Source organism: Protopterus annectens, chromosome 6.part0, assembly GCF_019279795.1.
Source record: "Protopterus annectens isolate FY-2018-M chromosome 6.part0, PAN1.0, whole genome shotgun sequence".
Taxonomy (NCBI): domain Eukaryota; kingdom Metazoa; phylum Chordata; order Ceratodontiformes; family Protopteridae; genus Protopterus; species Protopterus annectens.
In genome coordinates, this window is record NC_056737.1 from 159,626,473 (window position 1) to 159,651,423 (window position 24,951).

A 24,951-nucleotide genomic window follows, 5' to 3' on the forward strand; every position below is an offset into this window, starting at 1 on the left:
ACCAAGTCTGGAAATGAACAATACCTTTACTGAAAGGGTGGTCTGTAGCACTGTTGATTGCCTTTACTGGGGCCTCTCAGCTGGAAAGCATCCGGAGTGCTGTTGAAATGTCCATAGTACTTTTACTGTTTTGACTTGGAAAAACTGTCACTGTGAACTTAAAAAAATATATGCTGCACTGGAAACTGGATTTGAAAGGGTTACGCACTACAACTGTCTCTGATTTTCTGATTGTCCATAGTAGCTGCTTGCTGGGTTGCAAGAATTATATATCTTTCTCCAGGTGCCATTGTAAGAATTAATAATACTGTACTGTACCGTAATTAGCTGGAAACACTGTGATGAGACTGAAAACAAAAGTCTTTATCTGTTTTTTACCCAAACTCATGCTGAACAGGTGCCAGTCTCTCCTTTATGGACCAAGTCTTGTGTACTTTTCAGAATGAGTTATCCAAACACTATAGTTCATTTGGGTCTATATCACTGCGTCAAAACGGCAGCAGTTCGAAAACCATATGGTCAAACTTCTAACCTCAAAGTGCAAAACCATCGAAGGCTTAGAACAGCAATTTTTTTCCCAGGGAAAAAAAATCACTGTTCCAAGAAACACACACAGAACACAAGCACACCAACAAACAGCAATCCACACACATACACTTAAAATCCTACATCTAACCCTACACTAAACTGTACATACACTACTATCTATCCACTTACCTTAACCCAAACCCTAACCCTAAGGTCCGTCACTATCGCACACTCACCTGACCTGCACCCTAACCCTAACTCACCTATCCCACCCTTACCCTAAAGTCTGTCACTACTGCACACCCACCTCACCCGTGCCCTAACCCTAACTCCCCGCACCCTAACCCTAACATCCACACAATCACACACTTACCTGAACCTGACCCGTAACTTTCCACCACAGTGCTGAAAATCACGAAGCCACAGAAATGGCCCACCTAATTCTTTCCCTGGGAAAGAATTCAGTTTTCCGCGGCTTTGCGATAATCAGTTTTTGAACTTCACAGTTCCAATGTATGGTGTTCGAACTGCTAAAGTTTCAACGAACTGATAGGAACCTGTTCATTTAATAAGGCTTTATTAGATGTTTACAATATCCGAATACTGTCTTCATTAACAGTGCTGATAAACAATTAGTATTCAAAGTTACTGCACATCATATTCTGATTGTCCTGAACAAAGTCTTTATTTGAACTGTCTTCACTGTCTTTTATGCATAAATGAAACACAATTTATTTTACCCTTTAGCCTGTCCAATGTCTAATAACTACTTTAAAATGGAAGTCCCTAACTTAACAGATAGTGTTTCCATAAACATCAAACTAACAGCTAGCACAAGGTGACCATTCTGTTGCAGGACCTAAACTGGGACACTTGAGGGCAACCCCGGGAAGCCAGGTCTGCAATCCCATTCTCCCAGCCCCCATGCAAATGGAGATAGGGGAGCCATGTCATCTGGCACTAGGGCAGACAGGATGGTCTCCCGTCCTTCACCAGGCACTGTGGGGATGCCACTCTGTGAAAAGCACCACCCAGGAGGCAAGAGGTCACATGCCAGGAGGCTTGAAGCAATGAATGTTTGTTGGCGCTTGGCACCTTAGGTGTGAGAGACTGAGGTGTGTCGCAAAAGGTGCAGAGATGGGGGGGGCCCCAACACCATCTCCCCCGCGTGTTTGAAAGCCCTAGATGCAAGGCAAAGTGGAGAACTGGTGTCACGGAAGTCTGGATGAGGGATTGTCTGAGTCTTTGTGGCCCAGCAGAGTTCCATGAGGCTGGGAAGATACCCTGAGAGGCTCCAAAAGCACACATGACATTGCAAGGTTTGGCAGCAGTTAAGAGATATGTAACCTTGGAAAAGAGGGGGTCAGTCCCGATGGAAGTCTGGAAAGGAGAGAGAGAGGTGGAAAGTGACTGGTACAGGACATCTCTCGCCTTGGTGAGGAGGTATGGACCATGCCTCCTCTGAGACAGAAATCTGGAAGGGGGAGAGAGGCAGATAGTGGCAGTGCTGGGAAGCTCCTGCCTGGGTGAGGGGGGGTTTAGGCAGAGCTTCCCACAACAGAAGTCCTTAAGGGAGCACTAGGGTGGACAGCAGCGAGGCCTGGAGAGCTCCTGCCTGGGTGCGCGGGGTCAGGCACAGGCCCCATGATGGAAGTCCTTAAGGGAGCAACTGGCGGACAGTGTTTTGGCCTGGAGAGCTCCTGCTTGGGTGAGCAGGGTCAGGTAGAGCTCCCCATGATGGAAGTCCTTGAGGAAGCACCAGGGTGGACATCAGAGGGTCCTGGAGAGCTCTTGCTTCACCCCATAACTGAAATCATCCTTGAAAAATCTCAATGTCCCCAGAGCTGCTCTGGATGGGAAAGCAGGAGGAGTCTTGAAGCCTTCATGAGAAAGGATCTGCTGAGGGGAGTTCCTGAGGAGAGGATGGGATTGGAGAGAAGCTCCCCTGACAGGGTCCAAGGGCATGAGTGATCTGGCACAAATTGGAAGCCTGCAGGAGACATGCAGGCAGCAGAGTACCCTGACATGTGGGGCCACAGCTGGGGAAGGTCTCTTGGCCAGGTCAAAGGGGAAGACTGTAGGGTTTGCCCCTGACAGAAGGCAGTACAGAAATGCCAGGCAGATGGGTGTAGGGCCTGGAGAGCTCCTGCCTGGGTGAGTGGGGTCAAGCAGAACCCCATGACGGACATCCTTGAGGGAGTGACTGACTGATGGCAGCAGGGCCTGGAAGGCTCATACCAGGGCAAAGGCATCTGACCTTATCCCATACCCAATGGCATCCCTGAAAAATCGCAAAGTCCCCAGAGCTGCTTAGGGTGGGAAAGCAGGGGGACTAGCCACCCTGGGAAGTCAAGTCACCATTCAGACTGAGCAGTCTAAACTGGGACATTTCTGTGTCCCAAAGACAATGTTTGGGATTCCGGGACAGAAACTTCCAAACTGGGACTGTCCTGGAAAAACTGGGGCCATTGTTCACCTTGAGCTAGCATGTCCTCGAAAGTACCAGTAAGTCTTCTGGATCTGGCATGATACAAGTTTCTGAAAACATGTTCTCCCCAAATTCTTGGAGCAATACAAACTACAGACCTAGATAAAGCCAAGAGGTCTTATCACAGTGTCCCTTGACACTGCTACTACTACACAAAGGCTAGAGAAATGTGCAGAAAAATATGAGTCTAGTTTTTGAAATTTGCATTTGTAAATTGGACGTATGCTCAATTTTCTTAATCACACATTATTCCAGAACAACCCAGAAAACAGGCAAGGCCATTGGTAGCAAATGGGTCTTATTTAATTCTAAAATGACAATGAAACAGGGCAAGATTAATAAACATGATATTTCATGCACATGGCTTGTGCTCAGAAAGAAGATGTGTAAAGAAACAAACATGAGTCAAACAGAACAGCACAAGATTCACATAACAGCCACTCTATCCAGCACCAACACAGTAAGTACTGCAGGACCCATACACAAATAGGCAGGAAAGAATACACGACAGTGACTGTATACGTCAAAGGCAGACACACTCAGCATCACAGCCTTCAGCAGAGACTAAAGTGCAACTGGAAGCCAAGAACTACAAACTGGTCAGAAGCTACTACACTGACAAAAGGTAATGTGCTTACACATACATGTCTATGTCTTCACTTACACACAGAAATGAAAATGTTGCATACCACTGACTCAGATGAGGATTCCAGCAATAGTGCATATGCAGGCCAACAGAACTGCATAGTCATGCATGTGGAGATGCAGTACAATGATCAAGGTTATCTGCTAAAAATATTGTGGTGTACCGCAATTACACAGTTAAGGAAGTCATATTTCTCATGCTCCGTGTGTTTTGCAAGTCAGTCAACAGGAATCTGAAACACTGCAATACTGACACAATTCATAAACCACCAAGCCTTAATAAGGTAAAAATACAGGCTGCTAGTCACGAAAAAATAAAAGATATTAAAGCAGTGCATGCATTTTTTCAATTGCTCCACTTACCTTATAGTATACTGGTTATTAACTGCCTGCTCACTCTAAACATTCTGACTAATATAGAGATATGGAGATCAAGACAGACCTACACATGCATACACAAAGCATCAGCTTTAAGTTTGTGCATCTGCAGACCAAGTCCACAGTTCACGCATGAATATTATCCACTATAGCAAACCCTGCTAGTAATAATGAACACTGCAGCCCAATGCCCTATGTGGCATACCCTACTCCACACTGCACCACTGCAGACCACTGTATTCCCATCCTTCAGCTGCAGTCTCAGGTTGTTATGAGTGTATACCATTGAGGAGCATTTTACCTTCTCCAAGGATGATGCCACAATACGACCAAAAGATGATTGACTTTAACAATTGGCTTAGCTTCTGGTGTCATTCCAAGGGGCTGCAATATTTGTCAGCATGGAAGGAAATGGTCAGCAGACCATACTGCTTTGCCAGGGATGGTCTGCACCTCTTCCCTCTAGGCTTTCAAATATTAGCTAAAACATTGTCTTCCTCAATAGTGACTTTTTTAGTTAATGCCAAACTGAAAAGTACTTCCGACAAAGAAAAATCAAAACCAAGTAAATCAAAACGTATTACTGCTCAATGCAAGGAATCTAAACAAAAAAAAAAAAACTCCAGTCCCTAGAAGCTCTTTGTACCTTGGAGAATGCTGACATCTGTGCAGGTTTAAAGTCGTGAAGACCACACCAACAGTGCAAAGTTATAATGCCTTCCACATATTTAGGCCAGCTTCTTCAGAGGCAGGGACTAAAGGTGGAGGTGTCTCTATTTACATCAAAAATAAATATACTTCAAGGCTGGTCAAACAGGACAATGCACTTGAGCTGCTCCATGTTCAAATCACCATAGGCAAAATCCAATACCACTTCCTTGCAAGCTATAGGTCCCCCTCTATGACCCAGAAAACCCATACCATATATTTAAACTTATTAGAAACACTAACCATCCAACCCAATACCATATTCATGCGTGACTATAATTACCCCACTATTAACTGGGAATCCTACATGACATCAAACGTACATGCACAGTGATTCCTGGATTTTGTAAACACAGACTCCCTGGACCACATAGTCAATACACCAAGGGGTGCAACCATACTGGATCTGGTCCTCACTAATATGGGAGAGTGCTCCAGACCCCCTGCTGTAATGCCTTCCCTGGTAAGGTCAGACCACAAAATGTCACCTTTGAAGTAAAAATAAAACTTGGACCTCCAGCTTAACCTGGAATATTCAAGAACTATGCTAAAGCTGACCTCCTGCTATTAAGTGAGAACCTGGCAAAATGTCAACACCCCATAAACCCTGAGAACACTACTGCCCATGCAGAACTGTACTCAGAAACCTTGTACAAACATATTAATAGCTGCATAGAGGCAGCTGTACCCACCAGGAAGAAGTACAGAACTAATTCAAAAAAGAAGTCACTCTGGTGGAATCACACAATCAATTAGGTTGTATAACAGAAGGAAGAAAATCATGGCAAAAATTTGGAGGTGCAGCACCCAGCAGGATAAAAGCACTCTTGTAAAACTAAACAAACAACTCAGAGGACACATGAAGTCTACCAAAGCCAAATTTGAGGTATGTTTGGGCTCCCCGGCCAAGGACAACCACAAAGCATTCTTTAGTTATATCTGCAACCCCAAAGGCAATGCACAATTGTGTGCAGAGCTCATTGGAAATGGAACCACCTATACTGAGCCAGAAGATATAGCAAGCCTCCTGGCTGATGTATTGAACTACAACTTTACCCCTCTCTCCCCCTCAACCTTCCCTCAGGAAATATCACCAAATGTAACTCCCCCTACTATCAGTAGGGAACAGATTCTTAATGCTCTAAGACCACGAACACTGAATCAATGGGCCCAGACAATATCCCAGGATGCCTTCTAAATGGCATGAAACATGACCTATTAGGGCCTCTGGAATTGCTATTTAACTGTAGCCTCCAAACACGACTTTGTGCCTCATGAATGGAGAAAGGCAACAGTCATCCCTCTGAACAAAGATGGGCCATCTACAGACCCTGGAAACTACAGACCCATACATCTTACTAGTCTTGTATGTAAAGCCATGGAAAGAAATATCATGGAGATAACCAAGAGATATGGCAAACCTCCAGACACTGGACCCCACCCGGTTTGGTTTCGTCAAGGGCAGATCATGCCTACTTAACCTGGTAGACCTCTTTGAGAAGGTCAGCAAAGCAATGGATGAGGATAAAATCATTCACACTGTTTACCTTGACCTGGCCAAGGCATTTGACACAATACCCCACTTGGGCATTGTTGAGAAATTCAAGAGGTTAGGTAAAAACCCATATGTCACCTGGTGGACAGTCAACGAGCTCATAGACAGGACCCAGGAAGTTAGAACTGGGGAGTCCACCTCTACAAAGAGGCCAGTCACAAGTGGAGTCCCTCAGGGATCAGTCCTTGGACTGCTCCTTTTTGGCATTTACTTGTCAGACGTCAAGACCAATGTCAATGGTCTCTGGCTAACTAAATTTGCACATGATTGCAAATTAGCAGCTGTCATTGAATCTCACACTGACACAAATGTTCTCCAGGCGGGGCTGACACAGGCAAACAAGTGGTGTCAGAACCATGGACTAAAACTGAATGCCAAGAAATGCATAACAGTATCCTTTGGGAAGTCATCCATCCTTGGTGACTATCATATTGACAACACACTGCTTACAGTTGACGCAGTAGTCAGGGACTTAGGGACACACATAGATAGTAATCTAGCCTTTGGCCATCAAGCGTCTACAGTGGTGAGGAAATCATTCTATGTTGCGCAACTTATAAAGAAAGGTATTTCATCTAAGTCCAACAAAGTAATTGTTCCACTATATTCAGCATTCATCAGACCTATCATTGAGTACAATGCTCCTTTGTTATGTACCTAACCAGGCATATCCAACAACTGGAACACCCACAGAGGTTCTTCACTAAAAGCATACAGGGTGTAAGTAAAATGCCCTATGCAGACCACCTGAAGGCCCTATCCCTGTATTCTGTCTGCTACATGCTTTTGAGGGGAGATCTATGCCTGGCATACAGGGCATTGTCAGACCCACTCTGATGGACCTCCTGCATATCCACAAAACAAACAGCACCAGAATTACCCATTCTTAAGACTTAAACCTTGCCTGTTATATAAATAGGACCTGCTGGAGAGATAGGTATGTATCCCAGAGGATACCTCGTCTATGGAACAGGCTCCCCATCTATGGGAAGCAGAGTTCCTCCCTAATCCAATTCAAGTGCAACATGGACAACTGGATGGAGAAACCAGAAATTCATCCCTGGTTTGGCACGCATGTTTCTAATGGACACAGGTGACCTGTAAATGGTTCATCTCCCAGGCCCATGCTTACACTTATCAAGGGTATCAGAACTTGCCAGAGATTTTGGATGCACAACTAGGCTTAAAAATGCCCTTGTGGTCATCAGCCTAGTAAACACCTATGAACCTTATAAGATGATCTTCCCCTACCTGCAATGCACCCACATTTTATTAACTGGCAGCTCCCTGAAGGTATTTGTGGAGTAAAGGCATAGCATGTGCTAAACATTGCTGCAGGAGTATGCCCTGGCACCTGACTGCCCATCCCTAATGTGGCATCAATGTGCAATTACCTCATGCTCAGAACAGTGCAGTTACCCACTAGCCATAACAGGCCATGAACAAGTGATACCATCTTCAACCTGAAGTTGAAGACAAAAAGGGCCTTTTACTTTGAACTGTAACTGCAACAAGCTCCTTCTTACCACTAAAGTTGCTTGCTATAGTTACTAACATTCTGAGCAAAGTACAGTTGTGTACACTTACCATAAATGTAGATGTTCAGGTGCATTCACTGTTGCAATCATCACACTTGGGTTATCTGCCTTCAGGGAGCCCTCAGTCAGCCTGAATACCAGAGACTTAGTATTTCTGCATCGGATGCTGTCGCTCCAGGACTGACTTCAGGTCATCAGGGGTATAAAAACAGGCAACTGACGCCATTACATCAGTTTTTCTTGCCCCAAATGTCAGGATCCCCCCAAATAGGGAGCTACGTTATGGTGGGAAAAACACCACCAGTAAAAAGTAAATACCAATACCCCTGTAAGGGGTGAGTAATAAACACAGAGAGGAGAGAGAAAGAGAGAGAGAGAGAGAGAGAGAGAGACAAGAGGGATGGAGGGTGGGAAACCAGGACTGCAACAGTGAATACACTTGAACATCTACATTTGTGGTAAGTGTACATAGCTGCACTATATTCTTTGTGTTTCACTGTTGCAGTCATCACTCTTGGGTTGATTCCCAAAGCTGAAAAAAGTGTGGAGGCAGTCAAGATGAGTTGGGGCTGGCTAGTATGCCCTGCAGGACTGCTGTTGCAAAACCCGCCCTGGATTTGGAAAAGATAGGCAGGTGGTAATGCTTGGTGAAGGTGAGTACAGAACTTGAGGTAGCAACTTCCAGAATGTCCCTGGTAGGGACTCCCCCTGAGGAATGCTGCAGAAGTAGAAGTTGTCCTAGTGGAATGTGTTCTGACCCCCTGAGGGGTTGGTTCCCATGGTGTTTGTAGCAGAAATGGATACAGTGTGCTATCTATTTGCCCTCTGCCCCTGGTGCAAAACTGACTAGGAATTGGTCAGATTTCCTGAAGGGCTTAGTCCTGTCAAGGGAGAATCTGAGCTGTCTGTGCATGTCCAAGGAGTGCAGGATATTTTCCCCTTTATTTTGAGGATTAGGGAAGAAAGTTGGAAAATGGACAGATTGATTGAGAGCCACACTGCACACCAGTTTAGGCATAAAGGAAGGGTTAGTCCTGAGGAGACCCTGTCAGCATGAAAAATAATGAAGGGTTCCACAGCCATAAGTGCTTGTAGCTCAGACACTCTTCTAGCTGAACTGATGGCCAGAAGCAAGGCTGTTTTCTAAGAGAGGAATTTTAACTCTACTGACGCTGCAGGCTCAAAGGGGGGGGGGGTAGCGTGAGCTTTTCCAGTATAATGTTAAAGTCCCAAGCAGGGGGTCCTTGGTGGCCTTAAGTTGTTTGCCCCTCTCAGGAACTGTTTAATGGGAGGGTGAGAGAAGAGAGGTGGCTCTTTGTAATAATGAGCCGAGATGGCAGATGCATGGATCTTAATGGAGGAGAAGGGCAGGCCTCTGTCAGGTAGATCTACTAGGTAATCCAGGATTATAGGTAAGGAGGGCAGTGCTGTGTCCTCACCTTTAGATTGAATCCAGGAACAATACATTTTATTTTCATAATCGTACAAGACTAAACAAACTGTGATATCTGTACATGTGTACAGTGCACAGACACATATCTTTTACCATGTTGTAAGGAGTAACACTGTCTTCAAAATGAGGTATTACTTGGCACACTGACATGCTCCATTGCAAAGTTATTTAGCAAAATATGAAAAAAAAATCATAATTTCCATAACCTAAGTCCGAAACAAACTTTGATAATTGCACATGTGTACAACATACAGGCATAATTCTTTTACCATATTGGAACCATCAATACTGTCTTCAAAATGAGGTATTACTTGATACATTCAGATGCTCCCTTGCAAAGTTAATAACCAAAATATGAAAAAAAATTATAATTTCCATAACCTAAGTCCAAAACAAACTTTGATATCGGCACATGTGTACAACATACAGGCACCATTCTTTTACCATGTTGGAACTATCAATACTGTCTTCAAAATTAGGTATTACTTAGTACACTGACATGCTCCCTTACAAAGTCATGTAGCAAAATATGAAAAAAAAATCATAATTTCCATAACCCGAGTCCTAACAAAACTAAAATCTTTTAATATGTACAGCATTCAGAAGCAGTTGTTTTACCATGTAGACACATATGATTGTAAATATACACATTTTTGGTGTAGCCAACATACTGCTGAATAGGTACATATAAAGAGAAAAAGCAAGGTAAGGACCGCCACTCCACTAATGAACCCAGGACAGGCATGGGACTTCAGTGGCAGGCAATGCCATCTCATCTGTCCGATAGCTGCTCTGGCTACCCACTGAGACAGCTGATACCACTGCAGTCTCACGACCTCCTTCAGTGTCAGCAGTCTGCCTTACCTATGCCTTTTGTCTTTACATGTGTCCATTCAGCAATGGACCTAAGGGATCAAGTTCTGTATTAGTAAGCCCTTCCTGTCATCTAAACTCTACACATGCCTGACAAAAGCAGACTAAAAAAAGAAGTATGTATGATGGTCACTGACATATTAGATTGTACGTGGTAGCACTCTCCTGAAACAGTTGTTCTTTCTCAGCATCCTCACCAGCTCCTTACCACAGTTATTTGTCAAACTCAGATAAACATATTTTACACAACACATTTCATAATAGAGTTTTACTTAATATACTGGTCCTACTTGGTCATGGGTGTTTTCTGTTCTTCTCACAAGCTGCATGTTACCAATCCTGCATAGCTCTCCTTACGCCATTGTGGAGGTCGGTCAAGAACAAGGAAATGCCCTCCTCAGTTAGGTAAATGCCATCCCTTCTGAACAGGTGAACATATTCCATGGTGATGCTTTCATGGCAGATTGTAGATCCACCGACCCTGTGCATCAAGCCATGCATGAAACCATTCTATAAACATCTGGCCTTGTGAGCTGCCCGTTGCCTGTTTTCATATCTGTCGAGGAATTTTATCAGACCACACAAAATGACAAAGTAGCCAGAAAGACTTCAGGTGTTCAAAAATTGCTGTGTTTTGATACCGTAGCCTTCCAAGTGGTTGACTGATGACATCATTCCCTCCAATGTGCAGCACAAGGATGTCGGGCTCAGGGTAGATGGAACACTTCTCTTCCAACAACTGCAGTACTCTGCACCAATGCATACCACCTCTTGCAATCCAGTATACCTTCACACTGGATGTGGGGAAACTCAAGTTGTAGTGGTTTTCAGTCACAGAGGCATGGCTAGCAGCCCAGTGAATGTAGGAATGGCCACACACCCACACTCTCATTTGTTGTTGATGATGCTGCAGAGGTACATACCTACCACCCGTGAAAACACCAAATTACACAAATGACTGACAAGGGGGCACAGAAAGGGCACATGTAAATGGAAAAAGCACTAATATGCCAAGAACAGGCATGGGGCTTCAGCTCGTGGGCATCTGAAGTGTCCCATACTGGTCCTGGCCACCCACTCAGACTGCTGGTAGCAAGAATGACTCCTGATTGCATGCAATTTCAGCACTCTGCCTTACCTCTGCCTTTTCCATTTACACGCGTCCTTTCGGCAATGGCCATAAGGACTGAAAGGGGGAGCTACTGTACACCTTCTTGCCCTGACCTACATGCATTTACTACACCTGAAGGGAAGGAGACTGAGTGGAGAGCTACAGCAAGACAGCATCTGAAAAGGTGTAATACAGGCATCAGAGAAGGTACGTAAAGAAATAGAATTGTGAGAGGGTAGGTGTGTGCATGCAATGTATACTAGCTGCTTGTTGATGTCTGAATTAGAGGGTGAGTGTGTTGCTAAGTGTGAGAAGGTCAGAAATCTCAACTGTCCAGATTAGGCTTCATTCTTTTGGTCTGTTTATCAGAAAAATGCGCGATTTTCTGGCAAATCAGAGGATGCCAGACACTGAGTAACATATATATTCATATCCTTCAAACAGTCTACCACAAATCCTGTTATTCTGGTAACGTTTTCAAAAAATAACAAATTGAAAATGTATCCTTGTCCTAACTCTCAAGTGTCTAGATTTTTACATGTCCAAATTTTGCCTCGTAGATTTGTTACATTTTTTGACACTGTACAAATGACAGAATGAATGTGTGTGTGGGGAGGGTGGATTGCAATAACTCCAAGTTGAGAAAAAGCCACATCTGACTTGTGCATTCAGCAATGTGCTAATGACTTCTACTTATGTGAGGAGGGGGGGGTTGGCATAATGGTTAAGGTGTTCACCTTACAGACAGAAGGTGCAGGGTTCGATTCTCATATGGGGTAATTAGCTAGGCTTTAAAAATGGCCTACAGGGGCAGTTAGCCTATGAACCTATGAATAACAGTGACGGCTTCTAACAGTTTGGCTGAACAGTGATAATGACTCAGTGCTATATTGTAACTGCACTGTGATAATGACATGCAATGTTATGCATGCTCAGACACAGGTGATAATTGCTGCACATCGTATAGACATTCATGTCATTACCTTGTGCAGCTGTTAGGTAACATAGACTCATCATCATCAGTAAGGAGAATACCAGAGTAATTCAGTAAAATAGTATAACATTTAGACATCGAGCCCTTCCTCCCGGCTAAATTCCACAAATGCTTGACAAAGCCAAGAAAAAAAGCTCAAAACATGTGGTTTGACCAGCTACTATATAGACAGGGAATAAAGGTGGTTGTGTATGACTTTAAATCCATCATCAAAGTACCATCAGCCAAACCCCATAGCACTTACTTGCAAGATATAGGCCCCCCCCGCTATGATCCAGGATACCTATGTATTATTGGAAGCACTCACCGTGCAACCCAACAGCATCAAGTACAGAACCAAGTAAAAAAAATAAATTACAGCCATCCTTGGTAGAATCACATCAATAGGCTGTTTCACAGAAGGAAGACAATCATGGCAAAAAGTAAGAGGTGCAGCACCCAGCAGTATAAAAGCCATCTCAAAATAAACAGATCTGACGACAAATAACCTCTATCAAAGCCAAATCTGTGGTACATTTGTCCTACCAGGCCAAGGACAAACAAGACATTCTTCAGCTACGTGCACAACCTGAAATGAACCACTGCCACAAATTCTCTCCATAAAGGACTAACACAGACAAATAACTGGCATCTCAGCCATGAAGTAACACTAACTTGCCAAGAAATACATAACAGTATCCCCCAGGAACTCAGCAAGCCCTTGTGATCATTTTGGTTCTGATTGACTGTACTATTTCAGATTAGGTATAAGCAATATATACTATTGCATTTTATTAATAATAAAACAATACATGCATTATCTTACATTTTGCCATAACATCTATGAAAACAGAAGTATGCTACTGGCTAAGATTTCCCCCAGAACAAACATTTCCTGTAGGTCTTCTCTCAGTGACTACTTAACTCAATTAGGCATGCTATAAGGGGCTAATATGGTAGGATAATGAGGCCTGTGTCAACATGGTACTTCATTACGTTGGTCTACCCTGGTTCACCAGAAAACATGTCCCCAACTCCTCCCTGAACATATAAGACATACAACATACAAAAGAAATACCCCCATGGTGCAAGACAAAATTAAATTCCAGGTTTTGAGTCATTTGCAAATGTAAAATCTAGGCATAAACATTCCTTTAGAGACAATAAAGGAAAATATTAAACAATACTGGGTTGAACACTAATTCCTGTGAGACACCACTTGTCAAAGGGGACATTAAATATCCTTCTACTACACCAGTGGTTTACGTCTACTGTTATTAATGACTTGTATGGTATAAAACTGCTCTGGCCAAATAAGTAAAGTGAACACCATGAGGTTGACCCTTAAAACAGTATAGATGCCAAACAAGCAACATGTCCATTCTGTAGCTATATTATTCTCAGACATACAACATATATCTACATAAAACTCAAGTCTTTCAACACCTCATTTCACATTCAGCTGTCTTGTTGCTTCTCTGACACTCTGTGACGTAAGCTCCAAAATCTTACCAGGAAATTTCTACTTGTTCTAATGCAACTAGTCCAGGTAAAATCATCTCATTAATATTTTTCATATCTTTACTCTCAGTACCCTGACCTGTTTGGACAGATGTCACCTTTCATCTCTAACCTTAGAATAGCTGGATCTCATTCCCATCAAAGCTCTTGTGGTCATACAGAATTATATGTGGCAGGCATTCCTCTTTTGGCTTCTTGACCTCTGTGGCCGGCCTAAGCATTAGACATATATCAGTAGAATAACTGATCAATGAATGCCACCTGTCAACTAAAAGTTGTTGTCAAATGACTCAGATTCAGCAAACTGGAAAATGTCTGCAGCCAAGCTTCTGGTCCTTTACTCATCTCTAGAAAAGAAAGAAAAGGCTCTTAAGTGTGTCCTATGTAACTTCTTCCAAGAGGTCACCAATATCCTTGCTAGCAAAATGCCACTAGATATTTAATGAAGACACACCTTCCATTCCCTCTTACCTGGATAACACTGATAATCCAGGAGCCCTGAATACTACTTAACCACATTTTTAAGCATTACCCTGTCTTTAAGCATGTGTTATACTCAGCTATCCTCCTCATTCAAATAATGAACTTTGATGTTAAGAACCATGTAACCAATCTGTGCACTTCTTGCAAAAATGGTAATCATCTTAGATATGAAGAGAATACATATTCATAAAATGCAACAATTTCTAGAATAATTTAAACATCAGTTTAAATTATGAAGGACAATCAACAGCAACTATGTTTAAATTTAATTACAGCACATTAAACGCATCAGTAAAGGGAAAGAATAAATAATAGTAAAAATGTTGTGGTAGGGGTTTTGTCTAACTTATTTAATACAAGGAAGAAAAGTAAGATATGTGTAAATAGAAAACATATTTTTTTAATTGGGAAGGAATTAATGCCTGTGATATCCAGCCACATAACATCCATGGGTTGCCCATTACTTTTCTGTAACACCTAACCTATACTATACTATAATAAACTTCCCAGGCTCTCTACAAAATTGATAAATTTCCAGCTCCTAAAAAATGTATATCTATATATACATATATATATATATATATATATATATATATATATATATATATATATATATACACATAACATCCATGGGTGGCCCGTTACTTTTCTGTAACACCTAACCTATACTATACTACTATATAATACTATACTATAATAAATTTCCAGACACTCTACAAAATTGATAAATCTCCAGCTTCTAAAAAATGTATATATATATATATATATATATATATATATATATATATATACACACACATATATATATATATATATATATATATACAGAGAGAGAGAGAGAGAGATGCTCACATCTCAAAATGGAATAAACTCATTGTATCTATGCAATAAAAAAATCACAAGCTCTCTCTAACAATGGCAGGGAATTACAAACTTCAGAAAACTCAGTTCACTGAGTAAACTAGCATCATGACACACTTTGACCCTTTACTACTGTGTTAAATATCTCAGTTCCTCTACATAGTAGATCACACCAAGCAAACTATTAAAATATAACAAAACAAACATATTTAGACTCAATTTACCTCAAATAAAATGTCATAAAAATGCCATGTCTTCATAGCCCTTGTATTCCCTTCAAAGACCAAACTCTCATGAGAATACGCTCAGGACTAGTAAAAAGCTGTCTGTTACCATGGTGACATTAATACAGCGTAAATAAAAGATCAATTTACCCAAAATCAGGATAACATCATTGTAATTACAATGACCCTTAACTGCTATAATAAGCTTATCAGACCCTCTGCAGAATGAATAGATCTCCAACTACTAATAAATGTAACTACCCCCCCATTACAAAATAATATAAACTCACCGCAAATATGCAATACATTATAAATACATAGATTCACATATTTTGTAGAGTTTTACTAGTACAAACTTCATGGAACTCAGATCAGTAAGTGAACTGACATTGTCATAGCATACATTGACCCTTTACTGCTATGTTCATAGGTAGATACTAGGTTATCTGCCCTAGGGCATTTATAAGCCTAGCCAGAGTGTATTTGGCTTCCGCCTCCCTATTAGATTAGCCTACTGTGCCTCTGTAAATTAGGTCACAGAAAGTACCCTTTTAAGATTAGTTTACTGTGCCTCTGTCTAGCAGGGACACAGAAGAGATCCCAGGGGTGAATTTGCGATTTCCCATCCATGCGTCCAGATTTTGCTTGAAGAGGGTCAGCGAGGGGCTATGTCTAACATGAATTGGGATTCTATTCCAGAGTGAGGGGAGCCTCTGGGAAATGAATCTGTCCCTCCAGCATGTCCTATTTATTTTTGTGCTGAGGTTTAGGTCCCTAATGCATGTAGCTCTAAGGGACTTGGATTTTTTGAGGTGGAGCATGTCCATTAATTCTGGGTTTGACATGGCTTTGTATGTCAGGCATAGATCACCTCTGAGTAGGCGGTAAGCAACTGAGTAGAGCTGGAGTTTCTTTAGTCGAGCTGCATAGGACATCTGTTTGTAGCCCATGATCCTCTTGGTGAGGTACTTTTGGGGTTTCTCCAGTTGCTGCAGGTGTCGGGTAAGGTACATCCCAAAAGGGGCATTGTATTCAATTATGGGCCTGATGAGTGACGAGTAGAGGGGCACAATGACCTCTCTTGATCTAGATGCGAACCCTTTCGTGATAAGGTGGGCTATATAGAAGGTCTTTCTAACCACTTTGACAACGTGATTATCAAAGGAGAGATTACTATCTACGTTGGTCCCCAAATCTCTAATTACTTCTTCCGTACTTAATGGATTACCACCTATGTGGTAATTTGTGGGCACCTTGTTTTTCCCAAAGGGGATGACTATGCACTTTTTAGTATTTAGCTTGAGGCCGTGGCTCTGGCACCAAGCATCCGTCTCTGTGAGACCCTTTTGGAGGATGCTTGTGTCAGCTGGAGATTCGATTATGGCCCCCAGTTTGCAGTCATCTGCGAACTTTGTCAACCATAATCCCCCTGTGTTAGCCTGAACCTCAGAGAAGTACATACCGAACAAGAGAGGTCCCAGAACTGAGCCCTGTGGGATGCCACTTGTAACTGGTTTGGATTCGGACATGGCACCTGCGATTCTGACCATGTGGGTTCTATCTCTGAGCCAGTTTGCAACCCATCTTGTGATATAGGGGTTGATATTTAAGCTGGTAAGCTTATTTATGATGCCCAAGTGGGATATTGTGTCGAAGGCTTTTGTGAGGTCCAGGCAGGCTGTGTGGACTACCTTACCCTCATCTATGGCTTTGGTAACTGTTTCAAAGAAATCAACTAGGTTTAAGAGGAAGATCTGCCCTTAACAAAGCCAAATTGGGTAGGGTCCAGTGTCTGGAGGCTCCCAATGTCTTTTTTTATGAGTTCCATGATAATACGCTCCATAGCTTTACAGACTAGACTAGTCAGGCTTATGGGGCAATAGTTTCCGGGGTCCGTTGTGGCACCACCTTTGTGGATGGGACCACTGTAGCTGTAGCTGTACGCCATTCTTTGGGTACATATCCTGTAGTAAGGCTACGTTTGAACAGTGACTTAATGTGAGGGTTCAGTTCTTCTTGGAGCTTGTGTAAGACACAGCCTGGGACACCGTCCAGTCCCATAGATGCTGTGTTTTTTGCTTTGGAGAGGGCAGCTTTCACCTGTGCATCTGTGATGTCAGGAAGGTTACATTCAGTTGGGATAGGCATTTGCTCCTTTGGGGGGGAAGGGGGGAGAAGTTTGCACTGAATCTGTCTGCCAGGATGTTGGCTATGTCTGTAGGTTTGGTATATTTTGTACCATTATGCAACAATTCAGAGCATATCTGGGAGTTTCCGCCCATGTCCCTGACATAACTAAAGAAGGCCTTGTAATTATCTTAGTGTCTAGGGCAATTTTTCTTTCGAAGCTGGCCTTTGATGATTTTATGAGGGATCGAAGTTTCTTGCTAATACTGATCAGAGATGCCTTCCCTTTTTGGGATTTTGCTCTGTCATGTAGTATCTTCCTCCTTCTGTTGTATAGCTTATTTATGGCCGGGGTCCACCAGACTGGTCTCCTGTTTTTGGAGGGGTGAGTCTTGGTTTTATTTGGGATAGCATGATCCATGCATTCCTGCAGGTGCTCATAGAATGCATTTGTAAAGGATTCTGCGGATTGGGCTGTATTATCCTCTGGCCCAGGGGCTTTGTAGGATTCCACCTCAGTCTTGAGAAGTGCAAAGTTGGCTTTTGAGAAATTCTTTACAGTGATTTCCTTGGCTGGGGGTGGGGAGGGATATGGATGTCCAGGGAAATTTGTTTATGGTATGATCTTACCAATGAGGGGTTTACCTCTGGTGTGGAACATAGAGTCCCCATGTTGGTGATGACCAGGTCCGATATGTTGTTCCCTCTTGTGGGAGTGGTGACCAGTTGTTCCATTGCATTAGAGTTTATAAATTCAAGGAACCGTTGGGCGAGGCTGTTTGGGCTTGAGTATTTTTCCCAGTCAATGCTTGGGTAGTTGAAGTCACCCAATAACATAGTGTTTGGAGAGACCTTCATATTCTCCAGTGGTCTCAGGAATGCCAAGTGGGGTTCCTGTAATAGGGAGGGTGTTCTGTAGCAGGCTACAAACTGAAAGGCAGTTTTGCCCACTGTTAGTTGCACATGGATGGTTTCCGATGCTTCGTGCAGTGCCACTAACCTGGAGGTGTAGGTATCTTTGATGAATATAGACACTCCCCCTCCTTTTGCACTTCGGTCTGAGTTTTGGGGCCAAAACGCATGGTATGGGTTATAACCTGTTAGTGCTGGGATGCTCTCAGGAGCCTTGAACCAGGTTTCTGTTACTGCACAGACATCGATTTTCTCCATACTGAGGAGAGCCTCGAGTGCATGCATCTTGAGGTTTAGACTTCTGGCATTGAGTAGCATTACCTTTAGTTTTTTTATCCTTGGGTTGTCTACGGAGGTGGGTTTGTCCTTTGAGCCTTGCCTAAAAAAGGCACTATAGGGGTGGCAAGAGCCTTGGCCAGTATACAAAAGCCTAAGGGTGACAGGTGCAAGCCGTCCCTAGCGAAGCAACGTGGCTTGTCGAGCATGTCATCCCAGGCAGACAGACACTGGATCCCCTTTGAATGACACCAATACTTTAGCCAGTTGTTGAAACTGATCATTTTGTCTTTATACTGTGGCATCATTCTTGGTGAGGGCAAGATGCTACTCAAGGTCAGGGTCATACTAGCCTGGGCTACATGGTCATAGAGCTCCTCTATGTCTCTTTTCATGTAGTCCAGGGAGGTACGTCTCAGGTCATTCACACCAGCATGGACAATGACGGAGTCATACTTGTACTTGCTTTGGAGTGATCTGAGTGCTTGCGTTATGTGCCGGATCCTGGCACCCGACAGGCAGCTTACAGTGACCTTCTCCTTGTTCAGTCTGGTGTGCCGGACAATAGAGTCCCCTATAACAAGTGTATTTGGTGTGTTGTTTGGCCTTAAGGGCTGTGACTGTGAGCCACACTGATTTTGTGAGATATGTGATTCGTGGGTATTGTTGAGGGGTGGCTGTTGCTTGGATATCTGCTTAGGAGGTCTTTGCTGTTTAGGCAGATTTTTATTTAGAGCCTCCGAGTATGTTTTTGTGTGTTTATGTGTTGGGTATGCAGATGCAATAGGTCTGTGTGAGACTGGATTTGTGGTGCGGGTGGTTACCTTTTCCTCCTGACTGACTGTGCCAGTCTTGGGTATAGAGAGCTCTGCCTCCAGTTTAGCTGTGTAACTGCATCTCTCACATGTATTAGAGTTTGTTGGAAGGAGGAGAGGGTTGTCTGTGTACATAAGGAAATTGTAACATTGCCTCAAAATTCCCAGATTGCCTCAAAATTCCCAGATTCACCAGCTGGACTGGAGAGTAACCTTGAAACATTTTGATCCCTCTACTACTAAATTACATCAACCAAACTGGTTCAATAATCCTTGTGTTCCTTCTCACCTGAAACAGTACAAACGACAAAATCCCCGACATACCAACCAACTTTCAGAAGGGGAGCCAAAGCTACGAAAAAATTTCTTTGTGTCACACAACCACTTTAAAGCTACATTCCATTAAATCCACCATACTGTACGATATTGTATGACTGAAAGTGTGTTTTACAGAGGGCATCGGCTTCCCCAACAACTGACCAGTTATAGTATCAGAGTACAACTTGTAAACCAACAAAATAAAGGCAAGTAAGTCTGTTTTTCAGTGCTTTCAGACTGTCTTATTTACCTTTATTTTGTTGGTTTACATAGTATCAGAGTACGACGGAGCAGCAGTATTTTAGTTATACAAGGCATCCACATAAGACAGCGACAGGATGGGGGGCATTCTATCACTGTAGTACCTTGCAAAGCAAAGTGTTGTGGAGCCCACTAGGAAGGTCATTGCTGCTGACACTGGGATGTACTTGATAAGTTTGAACTTCTTTCCCATTGGCATATTGAAGTTCTGCACCTAATTCCACTCTGCAGCACAGCCTAAGCCCGGACAAGGGGGATCAGAATGAAAAAGAACCGAAATGTAAGACCTGAAGACAGGCGGGACAAAACAAACCTCAACTCACTGAGGGATTCCTAGTATTAATTTGCTGGCCCGAAGCACAGCTCTATTGGGAGATACTGGCTACATTATACCTAACCTTTAGAGTTGTGATCGTAGGCCACTTTGAGCTGTACAGCACATCCTTAATTTACTTGACGGAAAGGTGGTGAATCAAAACATAAACAATAATACTTACCGGGAAGAAAATAAGGCAGTTGTTGCTCTGAGCTGAACAGGAACTCCTTGATCGGTAGGGCGGTTCATGAAATCCTTGACTGTGGAAATAAAAACAGAGGCTCCACTAGCAGGTAAAATCTCCAATACTTTGCAGAAAGAAAGGAAATACCTGCTGCTGAACCCTCTTTTTATTATGGGGGAAACAAAAGAAATTTACGTTTGGAGTGGAGGTGTTAAGCAAGTGGTGGCTTGGATTGCAACAATATGATTGGCTGCCACCACTTGCTTTATCAAGAACTTTTAAATTGGATTTTCAGCAAGAACTTTAATGTGACCTTAATGTAAAAACACGCTGAATCGCAACTACATAAGCTAAATTACACATTCAGTTACATGTTTTACATTAAGGTGAACTACAAATCTGCAGTACACTTTCTCTCGCTTGAGGAAGGCACTAGGGGGTAACAGCTTGTAATTTGTATCTTTTTATGGCACGCTCGGGTTTAAGCACACAGGCGCCATCAGAAGGTACTCGGGGTTAATGTGTTAAGTCATCTGCCAGAGAGTTTTATTTGCCTGGCAGGAATTGATCTTGCAGATTAATATGCATGTCCAAGGCCATGGCTAGCCTCCAGAATGGGTAAGAGTGGGTTCCCCCCTGCATGTTGATGTACCACATAACAGTGGTGGTGTCAGTTTTTATTAGCAGGGGTCCTGGTGAGAGTAGGGATCTGAAAACTGTCAGAGAGTGCTGAACAGCTAGCATCTCTTTTTGTTTGATGTGCAGATGAATTTGATTTGGGCTCCAGTGGCCCTGAATGCACTTGTCATCCAGGTGTGCCCCCAGGCATAGTCTGATGCATCTGTGGTTAGGGTCTGGGTGGCATGGGGTTGAGTAAAGGGAAGTCCCTTGTGGTTGCATGCTGCTGCCGACCAAAGAAACTCTGTTCTTAAGCAAGGTATAACAGGTATGACGGTTTCCAGGTCCTTAGAATGTTGGCACCAAAGACTTTTTAAGTACCACTGAAGTTTCCTCATATGCAGTCTGGCATATGGAATTAGTAGAATGCAAGAGGCCATGAACCCTACGGCCTGCAGAATTTTCCTTGTGGATAGCTGGGTTCTGGTGGCCATTTGAGTAAAGTATCCTGTCAGATAGGCTTGTTTTTCTGGAGTAAGGAATGCCATCTGGGATGATGCGTCCAAGCTTGCCCGCAGGAATATAATCTTTTGACTGGGGACTAGTTTTGATTTCTTTTCATTGACAGTGTACCCCAAGGGAGGTTAGAAGGTTCTTTACAAATGTCAGGCACTGTAACAGTTTTTCCTGACTGTCTGCCTGCATGAGGCAATTGTCTAAGTATGGGTAAATTAGAATTTTTCTCTGTCTGCAATAGGCAATGGCTGGAGCCAGGCATTTTGTGAATACTCTGGGTGCAGTGGATAAGCCAAAGGGAAGTGCAGAGAACTGATAATGCATAGATCCTGCCCTGAAATGTAGGTATTTCCTGCATGAGTCCCTGATAGGGATGTGCAGACAGGCTAGCCAGGCATCTTTGGACAGCATAGGAAGAAGCTGCTGAAGGGTAAGTATTTTGAATTTTGGTACCAACAGGAAGGTGTTTAGAATGGAAAGATCTAGGATTGGGCGCCAAGTGCCCTCTTTTCTGGGTACCAGGAAAAGTCTGAAATAGAACCCTTGACCTATCTGTTCTGCAGGAAGAGGTTGAATTGCCCTTATGGAGAGCAGGGATTGAACTTGGTTTTGTGCCTCTGCCCACTGGTTTGGAGGAAGGCCTGGAACCCTTTTGGGGTTGGCAGTGAGTGGAAGTAAAATTTGTACCCCAGGGATACAATGTTGAGGACCCATCGGTTTTTGGTGATGGAGGTCCAGTTTTGTGCATGATGGGCAAGTTTTCCTCCTAGGGGCACGAGCAGTTGGGCAGAGATAAGGAGTGGGTTTGAGAAGTCATTGTGAATTCTTTCCATAAGGGGGTGGTTTAGCACTCCCTGTTTTTGAAGTGGAGACACTCCATTGCTTAGATCTCTACATACCCTGAGACTGTAATCTGGGGTACTCTGTTTCCTCTGGGTCTAGTTTGAGATGGCCTTGAGGGGGCTGGAATGGACCAATGTTTCGAGGGGCAATGCCTACTGAATCCAGGAGGCTGCACTTGCAAGAAATCTTTAACTGTCTGCACAGATTTAGCTTTTTCTTCCATCTTTTTAAAACCTCTTCTGCTTTGGTGCCAAACAGATTGTCCTTATTCAAAGAGCGTCTAGTAATTTTGATTTGACATGGTCTGGAAAGGTCTGTTCCTTAAGCCAAGCATGCCTTCTCAGTACAGACCCAGCGACTGCTGCCCTGCAAAATGCTTCTAGGGCATCAAAGACACATTGCAAACTATGCTTGCTGACTTGGCTTGCAGAATGCATAAGCTCTTGTAACTCCTTATTTTCTGCACAGTCTGTAAAGGTGGATAATTTTTGCTTAATAAGTTCCATAATATGTTGCTGGTATTTCAGCATGTGAAACTGGCAATTTAATGCCCTAATGGTGAGGGTTGCAGAGGTGTATAATTTTTACTCCATCTGTCTAAAGCTCAGGATTCCCTGTCCGAAGGGGTGGGATTCTTAGCTGTAGTTTGCTTTTATACTTTTAGGCCCCTGTGAAATGACCTCTGGGTCAACAGTAGGATTTTTGGAAAGAAATTTGTGAGAGTCAGGGACTCTGTAGTACCTGTCTTGTTTCTTAGGAGCAGCGGGTAAAGTTTTAGGAGTTAGACTGGATTCCATAAAGACATCATCCACAACATCCAGAACTGGAGGTATTGCTAAAGGTCTAAATTGTGGCAAATCTAAAAATTCTCTGAGTCTCTTTTTGGACTGAGGATAGTCTTGGCATTCTCAGTGGAAATGCTCTCTTAAAGTATGTAGGGTTTCACCAAATAAAAATCCTCTGGAGGGGAAGCAGAGAGAATGGATTCATCTGCATCTGAATCCTCATAAGCAGATAAAGGCATGTCTTCATTCTCAGAAACCTCACAGTTGTTGGACTCTTGGTCTATTAGAGCTGCTGGGGACAGATCTCTTTTTCTCTTAGCAGGGGAAGGCTGGCTTGCCTTAATCAGCATAATTAGGTCTTCTGCCATTTTAAGAATTTCATGTTGTGGCAAGGAAGCAGGTGCTTGAGTTTGGGTTGTCGGTTTTTTAGGCGTTGCTCGTACTCTTGGCCTTAAAACATGGTAGTTTTAGACAGAACTGAAGACGTGAAAGAAATCATCGGTTTGTGTTCAATATTGGTAGTGCGAAGGACTTCCACAGAACCGGTTCCTGCACAGTGGCTCCAGACCCATCCAAGGTAGAGACATCTGCAGGTTCTGTAGTCATAGAAGTGTCTTGCGGTATACTGGACTCCAAACGGGTCTTGGTAGTGCCCTGCAAATCCACTGAAGCAGGTATAAGGGGCTGCAAAAGCACCTCACTGAGTACCGGTGAACTGGCGACTAGCTTAACGGAAGCATTGTCGGCAGTTTTGGACCTGTGCGGTCCGTCTCTGTCTTTATCCTTATGTTTTATCAGAAGATCGGTAGTCGGATGGCTTACCAAAGCTATTTTGGAATACGGAGATCGAGAGCGAACGTATTCAGCGACAATAAGGGCACGATGATGAATAGTTTGGGCGTTGCACAAAGCACAAAACCGACAGTGAGGTAAGTCGTAGTTTGGGCCTAAACAGGTGATGCAGTAAGAATGGAAATCTCGGTGTGGTATTTTTTTTCCACAGGCGAGACAATTGTTAACTTTTTCTGACATCGGTTAGAGCAAGAAAAAAGGATCCCCAATGGGGTACTTAGCTTTAGAAGACTTCAGGATGATTCAATTCGGAAATGAAAACTCAGGTAGCGGCCGACCGGCATGCATGTAAACTGCTTCTGCTTTGGGCTCCTCGGCAAGAAAGATTGATGTAATGGCATCAGGTACATGTTTTTATATACCCCTGACGACCTGACGTCAGTCTTGGAGTGACAGCAACCGACGCAGAAATACTAAGTCTCTAGTATTCGGGCCGACTGAGGGCTACCTGCAGGCAGATAACCCAGTGTGATGACTGCAACAGTGAAACACAAAGAAGATCAGGAATGAAGTACTGGCATTCATTAAAAAAGCCACAGTATCATCCATGGCTTTAGATATGAATGTCAGTACTGCACACATACAAATGGTGATCACACTCTCCAACAGCTTGCAGCTGAAGCAGCAGCCCCTTCATCACACCCTAGTTACAGGTCTGTTTCACACAGTTATACTGTCAGCATTTAAGTGACTTCTGTTTTGTTTTACTGCAGGTTTATGACACCAAGTAAACTTCGATTCAGCTACTTGTCCCCATAGAACAAACATCCACATTACACAAGCCTGAGC

The 24,951-nt window shown here is 43.2% G+C and overlaps 1 protein-coding gene across 1 annotated transcript in view; it reads right to left on the bottom strand.

Annotated features, from left to right (window-relative positions):
- LOC122803780 (echinoderm microtubule-associated protein-like 5) overlaps window positions 1-24,951 on the bottom strand; it is a 3,919,718-nt gene that overhangs the window by 1,318,697 nt on the left and 2,576,070 nt on the right. The window lies entirely within an intron of this gene.